The sequence below is a fragment of the Acomys russatus genome, chromosome 25 (genome assembly GCF_903995435.1).
Source record: "Acomys russatus chromosome 25, mAcoRus1.1, whole genome shotgun sequence".
NCBI classification, from domain to species: Eukaryota; Metazoa; Chordata; class Mammalia; order Rodentia; family Muridae; genus Acomys; species Acomys russatus.
This window is the reverse complement of record NC_067161.1, coordinates 37,965,956-37,980,647: the sequence shown is the minus strand read 5'-3', so window position 1 is coordinate 37,980,647 and position 14,692 is coordinate 37,965,956. Positions and strand designations below refer to the sequence as shown.

At 44.8% G+C, this 14,692-nt stretch overlaps 1 protein-coding gene across 3 annotated transcripts in view; it reads right to left on the bottom strand.

Moving 5' to 3' along the window:
• Gria1 (glutamate ionotropic receptor AMPA type subunit 1) overlaps positions 1 to 14,692 on the bottom strand; it is a 308,069-nt gene that overhangs the window by 219,495 nt on the left and 73,882 nt on the right. The gene's annotated exons all lie outside the window — the stretch shown is intronic.

The window sequence follows — 14,692 nt, the reverse complement described above, 5'->3', positions numbered from 1 at the left end:
TAACTCAGACTTTGGCACCACACGCTTTTTTCTACTTCATTGCCCATTTCTTTTCTTTCAGATAATTTACTCCTGTTGGCCTTCCCTTGAAATATTGAAATGGTCATCACTGGCCTCTTTTGAGTTACGTATTAGTTTCATGACAGCAAGGACATAGCCTGTATCGTTCCCTGGCCCTCAGAACCTGACATAAAATGGATGATGAATGAGTGAATGAATGAATAGATGGATGAATGAGTGGAAGCGGAAGTAAACACTGACCATAAAGGGAAAAAAATAAACAAAGATGGAAATGAAAAAGTGGGCTGCATTGATTGCACCAAGAAGGTGAAAAGACAAGCTGCCCCGCAGAACAGGAAAAAAAAAAAAAAAATTGGAGACATCTATCTGATGAGAAGGTTCTAGCTAGAAAGTATTAAATGAAAGTTTCTTTAAGGGATGAAAGGTTTTACATAATAATTTCTCTAAAGAAGCATGCCGCTGAGGAAATAAAGAAGACATTCGTTACAGACTTGGATGAGCCTCAAGCGTCAGTCTCTTCTTTGATCTTCACGCTATATATACGTCAACGACGCTACTGGAAACATTTCAAGGTGGACTCAGGAAAAGGGCCACCTGCACTCCTCACACATCAAAGGCACAATGAGTCTGCCACTGCAGTGTCTGTTGTGAAAACAGACAAGCAGGACGTGTCCACGAGGATGTGGAAAAAACGAAACCCTTTCATAGCTTAGGTGGGGACAAAAAATGGCGCGGCCATGTTAGAAAGCAATTTGAGAAAGGTAAACCTGGTTATGGAGTCACACAGCAAATCTAGCACCAGTTCCATGTTGAGTAGAAATGAAGATGCACGTGGCCAGAACTGCCCTAGTAGCCATGGGAAGGGTGCCCTAATGTTTATCTACTGCTAATTGGATACACAACTCGTATTTGCTCACAAAGCAAATTCCTGCTATGGCAGAGAGACATCTTGAAACACTGCGCTAAGTTCTGAAAGCCAGTCACAGAAGAACATTGGCTGTACCTGACTGTTGTGGCTAGAACATCTCCATCTATGGAGAGAGAAGGTAGAGGATCATTTCTGGGCTGAGGGAGTGAGGGAGCAGGGAAGAGACAGTGGCAGGTATAGGGTTGTGTTAGAAGAGGGAGAGAAACAGTCTTAGATTATGACAATGCATGCATGCATTCTGTACATACTATAAAACATTGCCCCTGCACAGGCAAGATAAACAAATACATGTGAAAGAAATAGGGTTGGCAAGGTGGTACAGTGACTAAAGGTGCTTGCTGCCAAGCCTGACAGCCAGAGTTCAATCCTGGAGACTCACAGAATGAAAGGAGAGAGATGACGTCTGGAAGTTGTCCTCTGACCTCTATATACACAGCTACATGCAAATAATTAATGCAAACATTTAATGACATTGAGTTAAACACTTTAAAATGGGTGAACAATGTGAACATGTGACTCATTAAAATGTTTCAGAGGAAATAAAAATAATTATAAACTAAATTTTTATTTTTATTTAAAAACTAGTAATGGAAGTTTTGATTTCTTTGTAAACTCAGTTATGTAAATATATTATTGTTTTAATCCAAAGGGTGGAATTTTAGTTTGGGCTTTAGTTTGTCTACAGATGATAATTGTCTCATGTGAGGCATAGTCTTTGCCAGCTGGTAATGGCCTGCCTGTGCAGCATGGAGAGAGGGCTCAAAAGGAGATAAATAGGAGAGCCCAGAGATGGACCATGTGGCGGATGGTGTGGTGTGCGGTGGTGGCTTGAGGCTGTGGCGTGTTGCGTGTAGCAGTTTAGAGAGACCAGAGGCAGACAGTGTGGTGGGTGGAGAGAAACGTTTCAAAGCAGTGCCTTGGAGGAAACTGCTTGTTGTGTTTGCTGTTGACAGAGATTGGTGCTGTCCCAAAAGAACCCAGTTGACCCTAAACGGCTGGGAAGAGTAAAGGGGTCTGCATTCCCTCTCTCCACTCACATTCTTTCTCTCTTACCCAGGGTTAAGGGGTTGGTGGAAGGAAGGTTGAGGCTTCAATACCCCAAATAAAATAGAGTTTAAGAACAAGTGTCAACATAGCACTTTTACCTTTACTTTTTGAAAGAGGTGACAACTGCTAAACAATTCTTGAAGTGCCTTTTCCTATCCAGGATAGACTTTCAGCTGGGCGTGGCTTTGAAAAAATAAAGACCCCAGAGAACAGAGATGAGGCTAGGAAGAAGAAAGTGTTGAGTCAGAGGTTGTAGTTGGACCATCAGTCAAAGGACTTCCTTGGGTGGCGGTAGGTACTGGATAGGGCTCCCGATGCAATACTTTTTGGAGCTTCCGTAGGTGAGATCTGAGAATGAATAATGGCTCAGGAGGCCCTGGGTTCAATGTCCATCCAAATACGCAGAGCCAACATGGGAGAGAGCTGTAGTTTTTAAAATCCATTGTTTCCATCAAATTCTACTAGTCAAACATATCTGCCTCCTACACGTGGTCTCCACTTCCATGTCTGCTGCTCCATCCTCACCATCCTACTTTTTTCCAAAATACATGTTTCCAAAACACCACATCATGCCAGGCTCTCTACCATGTCCTCTCCTGCCATCGTTCCTGAAGCCTGCATGTGGTACTATGAATGAGCCCACACACGGGGACAGGCTGTATGGAGTTGATGGAGCCAATGATCTGGCAACACCTGCAAGAGATGCCACGTGGAACCTTCAGATGCTTCTAGCTTCCAGCTCTCAAATCTTCAATGTAAGACCTCAGGCACTGGGGACAGACACAAACCATCTCCACTGTACTCTATGCCTAAATTCCTTGAACATAGAACCATGAACAAAAAAAATAACTGTTCTAAGCCATTTGCACATTGGAACTAGTTGTTATGTAGCAACAGGTGACAAATAAAAAATATGTCTGATTCCACCACACAAATTCCAGATCAATGGGATGTGATGGAAAATGCTAACAAACCAATAGACATGTCTCAGCAGAATTTGGCTCTCATGAAGAGTCACTTAGGAAGGCCTGGAGGACTGAAGGCTTAACTGAAGTCTATAGAAAGGGATACTGAACACAGCAAACCAGTACCAGTTCATAGGGCAGTCTTGTGGGGATTAAGGAGATACGATGCAGGGAATATGGACCTGGTCATCTCTGAAACATTGACAAGACTGGTTCTCCACATCCATCCAAGGTGAGGACCCTGGGCTGTGCAGAGCTTACACCTTGACCTCAGCAGAAGATCTAATCTTAGCAGTTAGGATTTAAACACAATCATTAAATTCTCTTGATTTAGACTGAGCGTGGTGGCTATGCCTGTAATCCCAGCACTCGGAAGGCAGAGGAAGGCAAATCAGAAGTTCAAGGTTACTGTTGACTACCTCGAGAGTCTGAGGGCAATACAAGGTATTTGAGACTCCTGCCACAAAAACAAAGTATGTTGTTTTAGTTGTTCAAACGAATAATTTTTTATTTGTAAAAGCACAGACTATGACAATTCTTAACTATTAAACTTTATTAATTAATTAGCCTTTAACATCTTCAACAATGCAGTTTATATTAGACTGACACTCCCTACCTCCCCTAGAGCCAGGACACTAGTGGAAAGAGGGCAATTTGAAATAAAAGGATCTTTCTTTAATCCAAGCCTTTTTTTCCCCATGAAGAGGAGAGGAAGGGTAGAGGGGCTGTCTAGCGACAGACTTCTTTGTGGCTGGCCTCCATCTTCAGGATCGATTGACTGATTGTGCATCCTAGGGGAAAGAGAAGTTTTTGATGGGCTTCCCAAGCAACATTATACATACTTGGTGGGAAGAAGTGGCCTGGCGGCAGAGGTTGGAAGAACAATGAGGAATTATGGTTTTATGACATTTCATATTTCTTCCCAAACTTTTCAAGGCCCCTGAGCTGTAGCTGCAAACTCTCCTGGCTCCTACCTTTCACCTCTCCTCTGAAAGGAATAGAAAGCCTTGATAAAAGGGGGGAAAAAAGAAGGAAAAAATCAAAACAACAGCTACGCCTAAATGCTTGGAGAACGAAACAGCCAACATTTTTTTATATTTCTGAAGGCTCAGCTCCATTATCCCTGTTCCAATCAGAGCATGGGGCAATGGGCCTGGGAATCAGCTCCAAGCTGCCGCTGTGGTGGTTGACTCAAAAGGGAAGGAGCTGACTTCACTTTCAGGAAGATGAGAAGGGGAGGGAAAAGAACCTAGAAATGATCATAATGAGTGAGTTAACCCAGAAGCAGAAAGAATCAAATGGTATATACTCACTTATATCTGCATACTAGCCCAAGGGGCATGTCCCACGAAAGCCTTCACTTACCAGGAAACTGGGACAGAGGAGAAGGCATCCTATTGGGACTCTAAATGAGAGACGCATGGGAGAACAGCAAAATAAAAGGATCCAGAGGGTCCTAGAAATCTACAAGTAGAACAATATGATAGGCAGATTTGGGCCCAGGGGTCCTGCTCAAACTAAGGCACCAGCCAAGGACAATACAGGAGGTAAACTTTAAACCCCTTCCCAGATCTAGCCAATGGTCAGAATATTCTCCACAGTTGAGTGGAGAGTGTGGTACGACTTTCTCACGTACTCTGGTGCCTCACATTTGACCATGTCCCCTGGAGGGGGAGACCTGGTGGCACTCAGAGGATGGACAGCAAGTAGCCAAGAAGAGACTTGATACCCTATGAGAATATATAGGGGGAGGTAATCCCCCTCAGGAACAGTCATAGGGGAGGGGAATAATGGGAAAATGGGGGGGGGGAGGAATGGGAGGATACAAGGGATGGGATAAACATTGAGATGTAACAAGAATAAATTAATAAAAAAAAAATTAAAAAAAAAAAAAAAAAAAGAAACCAAGTAAGATTGTAAATCACTCACTTGTTCATTCTCTGTAAAAGCTTTGCTTAACACAGGTGTGTGGAAATAACAACAGGGCTGGAGGGACAAAAAACCCTGAGTCCAGGCACATGTCACATGTGACCCCAGCCAGGAGACCCTGACTTGCTGTTATCATGTCTTCTCACCTCATGTGCCTCCAGAGTGGGATGGAGGTTCAGCTACTGGTAGGTTCACTGGTCCTCCTCCTCCTAGCCTCTGTCTCCCTTCATTCTCACTCACTGGGCATACAAAAATTTGGTACCTGAGTACCCAAAAATCTTTGCTGTCAGTCAATATGCTCACAGGCCAAATTTTTCCTCTCATCATATCACAAGGACTTCAAACGTACCCACAGCTTTCATATTATTTAACGGCGATGGGTCAGGCTTACTCCCTGCTCCGTCCCAAGTATCATGGCATGCAGCTTCTATTAACATGCTCCAGCTGTCAGAGTTATAGATGGTTTGTCAAATCCTACAGGGACATAGTTCAATTCATGTCACTAAGCCTACTCAAAGAAATAAGCAGTGTTTTCTCTCTTGAATTAAGCCTATACTCAACTTGGTTCTCCCAACCCACACCCCAAAACATGCTGGTGCCTTCATTTCAAATGACCAAGATGGTCAGTTCGTGCTTAGTAGCTTTTAGTGTACACCTGCCTGTGTCTTTGCTCAACTCTCTTTTTTTTTAATGGAAAAATGTCCCTTTGATTCAAAAGCCTGTGTACATGCTCATTTTGAAGTCAAAATCAAACGGAAGGTTTCCTGTTTATCCTCATATTTCTTGAAGCTGGAGTTCCAGGCATTTTGTAAAGTGGGTGCCGGGAATTGAACTTGGGTCCTCTACAAGATAATACAAGCTCTTAATCACTATACCATCCCTCTATCCCGCTTGATTGCATCTCTTTTGGACCTCTTTAGAAACACCTCTCTATTGATCTTGGCAATGGTGATATAATGACAAAGGTAACAGCAGCCACTCAGGCACAGTGGCTGTCACAGGACTGTAAAACCTGGCACACCGGAGACTGGAGCAAGAGGAGCCCTAGTTATCTCCAGAAACAAAACAAACTAAAAGACTAACAACAGCCACCTATACCAAGACTTGGAGCATGTGAGACATCAAGACAAACGCTTTAATTCACTTTTCAATTTTTGAAATGGCGTTAAGCCAAGGTAATAGTTTTATCCCATTTCACAGAGGAAACGGGAACTTAATAAGGTTAAGTAATGAACTTGAGTCCCCCAGTAGTGGCTGGCAATTACATGGGTGGGCTAGACTGCCAGGAAACCACCTGCAAGCAAATGCTCCTGGGCTTTAGAGCCACAGCTGTTAGATGACATAATCCAGGCTGTGTCGCTGCCAGCTTCACCACCCAGGTCAAGCAATTGACTCAGTACTCTATGGATAATGCTGTTTGTTGTGATCGTGTGAAATGAGAGATGTTTAGCTTTGAGCCAAGCGGGGTGGTGCATCCAGAGATGTCAGAGACCCACATCACGTCTCAGGACCCACAACCAGGTGAGCTGCTCCAGGGCCATGACCTGACATCTCAGCACAATATTGGTTCCTTCTCCCCACGGTTGGCAAATCCAGGCGGGTAACTCAAAAAGTCTTTTACCCCTCTCGGGATGTCCTACGCGTCACGGAGAAACCTGTGTGACTGAGGATGGTGGTTTGCATGAGAGCTTCGGTTCAGGCATTTGAATACTTGGTTCCCAGTGGGTGGGCACTGTTTGGAGGAGGTTATGGAGAGATTATAGCTCGCTGGGGGAAGCACATCACTTTGAGAATTCAGAGCCTCGTCCCACCTCCAGTCTGCCCCCTCTGCTTTACGTTTGTGTTTGAGGATGTGAGTTCTCAGCTTTCTGCTCCTGCTGCTGTGCCTGCCGCTTGCTGCCGTGCCCCCCTGTGTCAAGGACTCCCATCCCTCTGGAATAAACTTTTCCTTCTTCCACGTGTTGTTTTAGACATGACACGTTATCACAGCAACAGACAAGTAACTAATAAGGGGATAAACATGTTATGTAAGTGTTTGCATCAAAAACATAGTATACCTCCTCACTCTGCTGGGCAAGGGCCAGCCCGGAAGGGGAGGCACAACTAAACAGACCTAGGAAAAGGAATGGAGTCTGCTTGAAGCCTATCACCTTCTGAGAATCAAGAATCTCAGCACAGTAACCCACACTGCGAAGGTTGCTGTCTTCGATACCCACATCACAAGTAGTTTCCAAACAGGCCTGGTAAAACAACAACGAAGTGTTCTTGGGCCCAAGAACATATACAACCTTGACGGTGGCCTTCCTTCTTGCCCTGGGAATATCATGAACAAGAGTAAACTCTTGCTTATAGTAAAATCATCATCTCTTCCTCTCCACCTGAACTGGCCAAGGCTTTATCTTATTAGTCGTGAGCTATCCACTCAGGATCTGCCCTGTGACCTCATTTCACTGAGAAAGCAAAGGCTCCTTAGAACTCTTTGAGATGGAACTTCAGAAACCACTAGAAACTCTATATTACGCTTCTCTCTTGGGCAGCGCATATCTACACTTGGGTGTGTGCTCCCATCCCCCATCTACCTCTATTTCTATGCACCCCAATCCTTAAAGCTATGCTAAGCTGTCATGTTAAGCAACTTTAACTCTGTTTCCTATTGGCTCATTCTGACATTCTTTTCTTCAGCGATACCAAGAGTTCTGGCTTCAACTGAGCAGAGATCCATGAAAAGAACTTGTCTGGCTGCGTGGGTGGTAGTCGGAAGCTATCCCTGACCTGCGTGTGCCTCACTGTTGCTGACAAGGAGACCTTTACTGCTTGGCTTCCCTGCCTCAGCTAATCTCAGGCATGGTTTTTAAAAACTCCATTTTGGATGTAATTCCTCAAATGATGTTGGATAGTTGCTCATAACTAAAGGTACAGAAACTCCATGGAAGCTTCTAGAAGCACTGATTTTGGGTGTGTGTGATCACTGAAGGCCCCTGCTGTGTGAAGTGGAGGGCACACCACCACCCAACTCCACTAGCTACTGTACACTCAGGTTTGGGTGAGTATTAATAAGGTCCTGAAGAATTATCTAGAAGAAAACCACAATTTAGAAATCAAAGTCCATCTCATAGGACAAAGACCTCTATCAACAGTGAAAGTCAATGTAAGCTTTCATCTGAAATAACCTGGCAGGGCTCTTCTGACAATGTTGATTTATTCATCTTTTCTTTCATGATCACCCAGGGAGGGTTGGAAGGCAGGAAGTGGTCAGTAGCACAGACTGCAAAGTCAAACCACCTTGGAATTTCTCCAGCTTTGGCCATTGAGCACCATGCAAACTTGGGCACTTTAACTCTCTGTGTCTGGGTTTCCTTTCTTTCCAAATGACACTCATGGTAATCTCTCTCTCTCTCTCTCTCTCTCTCTCTCTCTCTCTCTCTGTCTCTCCCCCCCCACTCTCTCTCTCTGTCTCTCTCATCGAGGTTTTGAGCAGGTGAGCCAAATGATCCACAGAACAGTGTGGTCCCTAGTGTTGAGCAAGGCTCAGTGGTTTCCAGAATCCTATTATGTGTATTGAGCCAACATCCATCCACGGGACCTGTTTGGCAGGTAGGAGCTATATCAGGAGAGAATGAAAATAAGCCCTTGTACCATTCACTGTGCTCATTATTTCATGCGTCAGTCATGACTCAAGCGCTGCCCTCCCATTATATCACTTTCAGGGGGAGGTGGGGCGATGTGCTGTCCACAGGGCTAGAGCTGCCTTGAAAGCCTGGGCACAGTGACACAGGACAATTAATCCAAGTTCTCTCGGGACAGTCATGCTTGGTATTTGCAGTACTTTGCACAAAGTTAAGGTCTGTGGAATATAACTCAATGGGGAGAGACAATAGGGTATGTGAGAAGAATTAAAAAGAGAGATAGGTTGTAGCTGGGTATGGTGATGGGTACCTGTAATTCCAGCACTGGGCAGTGGTAGCAAGAAGGTCTGCAGCTCAAGGTCATATTCAAAGAAACTGAGACCAGCCTGTGTTACACAAGACTCTATTTTAGTAATAATTAATAAAATGAAAACCAAATCAAACAAAAAGAAGTGGGTAGGTTAGAGTGCAAGGAAGGGCTAGGAGGAAGTACGGAATAGGAATCCCTGACCATTCAAAGCCTCATAGACGTTGCAAAGCTTTGGGGTCTCTATTTCTTAAACACTAATAAGCAATTTGTTCCTTTAGACTAGGAAGGTGAAAATGACCTTTTCCTCCAAATCTGGGGAGCTCCTGATAACAAAACCAGATTGGGGCCCGTTTTCAGTTGCCACATTTTGATAAACGTCCTCGCAGGCACACCTATTGACAGGTAAACAAGAGAGCAAATGAGCAGCTGCCATAACCCTGAGTAGACCAAGAACCTAGAGATATTGTCTTAAGAAAAAAAAAATATCAGTGGTGTGTAAGGAATGGTATTGGCAAGTCTCATGACCTCAGCATGGGCTAATAAGAAATAAAAAAGTGACAGTCTCTGCTTGGAGTGGTGGGCTGTGAACTCAAGCCTTTGGCCCTGTGGTACATTCCCAAAAGACCACAGAAGTACCAGAGGATGCTGAGTTTCTTGATCTGCTAGAGTACTGGCCTAAAAGCTGGGAGATATGTGTATGGACTCACTGGGCTATAGCAGAGAAGGGTCTTTCAAGGAACCAAGTGTGTCACACCCAGTACATCCTTCCTCTTTTGGGTACCAGATGGGTAGATAGTTGAAATTCTGTTGAGTTTGTTCCCTCACTATATAGTGAATGAGACTAGCTCAGTCTCGGGTCACGTGTGCATCATGTCACCATGTTCAATTGCAGGGGACTAAACCTCATGGTACCCATCTGAAATGATGGGCCACCAATGGCAGCGATACCCTTTTGGTTGGTGTGAGAGCTAGACAGAATAGCGTGAATGTCCCCGTGTCTCCATTTTGGAGTCTGTTAGTTAATGGCTGTGCCTGTTGCTTAAATGACATGTTGTCAACATCATGGAGCCCATTTTCACATTCACTTTGTGTCTTGTTTGAAAGATTCGTACACCCAAATCTCCTTTAGCGGTCTGCCAGACCCGCTGAAATTCTAGCCTGGACCTGCCAGTTTCTAAGCTTACCTCCATACTGAGACCAATCAACTGATTCTGGCCCTGAGCTTCCCATGGCAACAGGCTTATGTCCAGCAGTGCCTGGCTGGTCTTGGCATTGCAATAATCAGTGTCCATAGAAAAGAACCATGAAATGGAGAGAGACTTGCAGGTTAAAACAGTAAATTACAATAATTTCCAGAAAAAGCAACAGGACTGACACAGCTAATATGTAAACATTAAGAATAATAAAACATTTCATATGGTTTATACATTGGTGTATAACTATTATGTTAATATTCCAAATTTCCAAGACTAGTGAATTGCAGATTTCTTTTCATTAGAAGGAATACATAGGCCATACAGTTTTTTTTTTAAATGGGGTACATGGCAGGGATATGCTGCACAGGTAGACATGGATACAAGCAAGTTAGTGGTCAAGGTTGGGCATAGTTTCTCAGGCCTGTCTACTTTTTCTTTCTTGAGCTGTGGTCTCTCACTGTTCTGGAACTCATGGATTTGGCTCTGCTGTCTGTCAAATGAGCCTCAGGGACCCACCTGTCTTTGCCTCCCCTGAGCCAAGACCATAACATTCTTCATCTCATCTGGCTTTTATGTAGGTGCTGGGAATGGGACTCAGGTCCTTATGTTTAGGTGACAGGCACCTCTTGCCTGGCAGACTCTTTTCTGACTGAGTCATCTCCCCAGCCCCATGGGCAGTGAAATTTGCTGTGTGTGTTTAGTGACACTCATCAGAGACATCCCTTGGTTTTTGAGAATCCAGTCCAGGGCAGCATATTGGGAAGATTTTGTGGTAATCTAGGCATTTACTTATGGTTCAATGTTTTCTTGTTTTGAAACTGTTTTGTTTGTTTGTTTCTGAGGAAGAACATCATTATGTAATCCAGGCTGACCTGGGTGATCCAGAACTGGTGATCCTCCTGCCTCATCCTCCTAAACGAAAGTTTTGCCACCAATGCCTACCCAATATTGGTTCTGTTTTTTTCAAGTTCCTCATCACAGTTACAACGAGATGCTCACTGGTTAAAAGGAGGGAAGTGCTGCCCCATTTTACACCTTTCCACGTTATACACAGTGAGACAGACTCATGGGGGTGGTGAGAAGGCTCAGCAGCTAAGAGCACATAGCACTCTTGCAGAGGATCCAAGTTCAATTTCTAGCACCTGTGTCAGGTGGCTCACCACCACCTTTAGCTCCAGTTCTAGGGAATTGATGCTGCTGGCCTCCGGGGACGCCTGCACTCATGTGCACGTTACTACACACACACACACACACACACACACACACACACACAAAGTGAAAATGAAATAAGACTTTAAAAGAAGAAGAGACACTCTTTTAACCCTCTGTGGTGAGAAAACAGATATGCCACTGCCAAGGGGAAGGTCTGAGGTAGCACATCCGGGGTGACCTCTGTCACAGAGAAACACACAAGAGCCTCATTATAAGGTTGGTAGAAAAAATGGTGTAGATTCTTGTTTCGGCTGATTCTCAGGGTGCAGCATTTGGTTCAGGAGAAAACGAGCAATCTCCTAGCAGACAGGGAAGGGCATTGAACTACATGCTTTACCTCTTTACAGTGGCATCAAATGTACCTGAGTGCTTTTGTTGCTGTTGTTTCTGACCGTCACTCCCTAGGCCCCACCCCAGATCAGAATCCATGGACCTACAGCCTAGAAATGGACACAAGCCAGCACCTGTGGAATCCTTCCACCCTCTGTCCCTTTAAGAAATGAGGCCCTAGAAGAATGGATTCACCATAGTGATCCTTTTAGTTCAGAGAAACAGCCAGCCTGAAGGGAAATTTCCAGCCTAGGAAATGTTGCTTCGTTGTCTCTCCAACTTCAGACCTCAAATTAAAAAGCCATTGAGAGAGTTGCTGTCTCAGTCCACTCATATAACTCGGCAGTTAGACCTGGCTGGCTCCTTCATTCCACCTGCAAAGAGGCTGCCTCATGCCTAAGGACTGAATCAAACAACGGCCCTCTCAGGGTTGCCTACCACTTATATAGACAGATGGAACTCTCTCTCTCTCCAAGTGTATGGGCTGCTGTGTTTCATAGTTACGTGCTCTTGTGCCATCACTGGGGGAGGAGGCATAAAGATATGTTTTCTAATCTACACCCCGCACATCACAACACTCAAAGAGAGAAACCTCACGGGTACCACCAGGTGAAATGATGCTCCATTGGCCGGAGACCTAAGTCTCTCCATCGACTAAGATGTTCCATGGGAAAGTGAATGCGTGGAAGAGGGTTAGTATTTTTACCATTTCCTTACAGAAATATCTTTGATAGTGTTTGTGGGTTTTAAAGTAAATACTAGGGCTGGGGAGCTGGCTCCGTCAGTAGTGCTTATCATGCAAGTGTCAGGACCTGAGTTCAATCCTCACCACCCACATTAAAAAACCCAAGCCTAGTGGCATGCCCTTGTAATCTCAGCTCTGGGGAAGCAGAGACAGGTAGTATTCCTGAGGCTCTCTGGGCAGATGGAATAGCCTAGTTGGCAAGGTCCTGGCTAATCAGAGACCCTATCTCAAAAGACAAGGCAGATGGTACCTGACGCTTGAGCCAGAAAATGGAAGGTTGAACCTGAACTCCACATGCAGGTGAGGTCACATTCCTTCCACCCCTACACAAGTAATTTCTAAAATGTAATTCCTTCTAAGTGAATATATTCAACAAAAGAGGCATCATTCTGATATTCCATGAAGCCAACGAGTAAGACATGGCCAGAAGCTCTCTGACTTTGCTATGTAAACTGTGAGACCAACAGCACCCCCCGAGAAGATGCCCACATGATCCGTAGGTACAAGAACATATGAGGAGTTTTTGTTAAGGCTCCAGTTCTAAATGTATCTGCATATAAGACCTTAGGAATTAAGAAAGAAACTCCAGTGGGTCTTAGACATCCTTACTTAGGTTGGCCTTGGGTTCGGGCTGGCGATGAGGACTTGCTGAGGCGGCTGTGTAATTTGGGTGTACACTAATATCAGTCAAGAGGCTTTTGCTTTGTTTCATTGCAGAACTTGAGATTGAACTCAGGGCCTTGTGTGTGCTAGGTAGGTGCTCTACCATTAAGTCCCATCCTCAGCCCTCACAGCACTGTTTGGAATGCCTGTGTGAGAAAGCTAGAAATAGATCTGTCATATGATCCAGGTACTCTACTCCTGAGCCTATTTCTTTTTTAAAAAATTAATTTATTATAATTTATTCAGATTATAACTTTATTGTTATCCTCTCGCTTGTATTTTCCCATTCCCACCCTTCTTCCCTCTTGTGCCCTATTCCTCTCCCCGAGACCTCTGACAGAAGGGGACCTCCTTCTCCCCCATCATATGACCACAGCCTATCAGGTCTCATCCAAGCAGCCTGCTTCCCCTTCCTCTGTGTATCACCAGGCCTGCACTCCAAGGGGGAAGTGATCAAATCAGGGGCACCTGAGTTCATGTCAGAGGCAGTCCCTGTTCCCCCCACATCTGTGGAGAATGGATAAAGAAACTGTGGTACATTTACACATCGGAATACTACTAAGCTATTAAAAACAAGGAAATCTTAAAATTTGCAGGCAAATGGATGGCGCTAGAAATGATCATTCTGAATGAGGTAACCCAGGCCCAGAAAGGCACACATGGTATATACTTACTTATAAGTGGATATTAGCCCAACTTAGATGTCCTCTGAGAGACTCCAACCAGCAGGGGATCAGGACAGATTCTGGGACTTGCTGTACTCCTGGGTGGAGCATTGAGAGTGGTATGGAAGAATGGGGGGCAATGGAAGGACCAGAGGGTTCAGGAGCCCCACAGGGAGATCATCAAGGCCAGCAAATCTGGACCCTGGGCGGGGGGGGGGGGTAGGGGCTGCACAAACTGTTGCACCAACTGAGGACAAAACATGCTGTGAACCTAAACCCCCTGTTCAGATCCTAGGCACATTTATAAAGGACTCTATGCTACTTCAGCGACACTTTCTCATCTATGCTCATTGCACCTCTGTTCACAATAGCCAGGAAACAGAAACAACCTAGATCAATATCCCCCAACCGATGAGTGGCTAATGAAAACATGGCACATGCGCACAATGAGATAGTGTTCAGCTACAAGGGAAGATGAAATTCCCGGGTAAATGAGCAATGCCAGAAACAATCATTCTGTGGAAGGCCATCAAGATTCATGTGGACAAATGCCACATGTCTTCTTCTCATATGTGGATGCTAACTTAGAATCTTTAGACAGTGTGCGTCTAAGCTGGTGCAGTGATGTAAGTCAGGAAATTGGCAAGCGGCCACTGAGAGGAGTGGATTTCAAGGGAAACAGGATAGAACCCAGGTGGAAGGGAGGAAAAGAGGTAAATGGAGCAGGCTGGGGGAAATGAGGTCAGGGTGGGAGGACAGGATAGAGGAGGAAGCAGGGGGAGCAATAACTAACACTTGAAACCACCGGTGGGAAAGCCTTATGGAAACATGCTACCGTAATCTTTCTAAAATATCTACCTCCGCATGCACATAGATAAAAGATGCTTCAGTGGAGTTACCCTATACAAGGAATGACACATCTCCCAGACACTGCATGGCCCACCCACTAAAAAGTCCAGTTTTTGGCATGGGTTACTAGTTTTTGAAAGATCACTGTGTTCCCACAGCCACTCAAACATTCCAGGCTATTGCTGTCACTCCTGAGTACCCTCCAG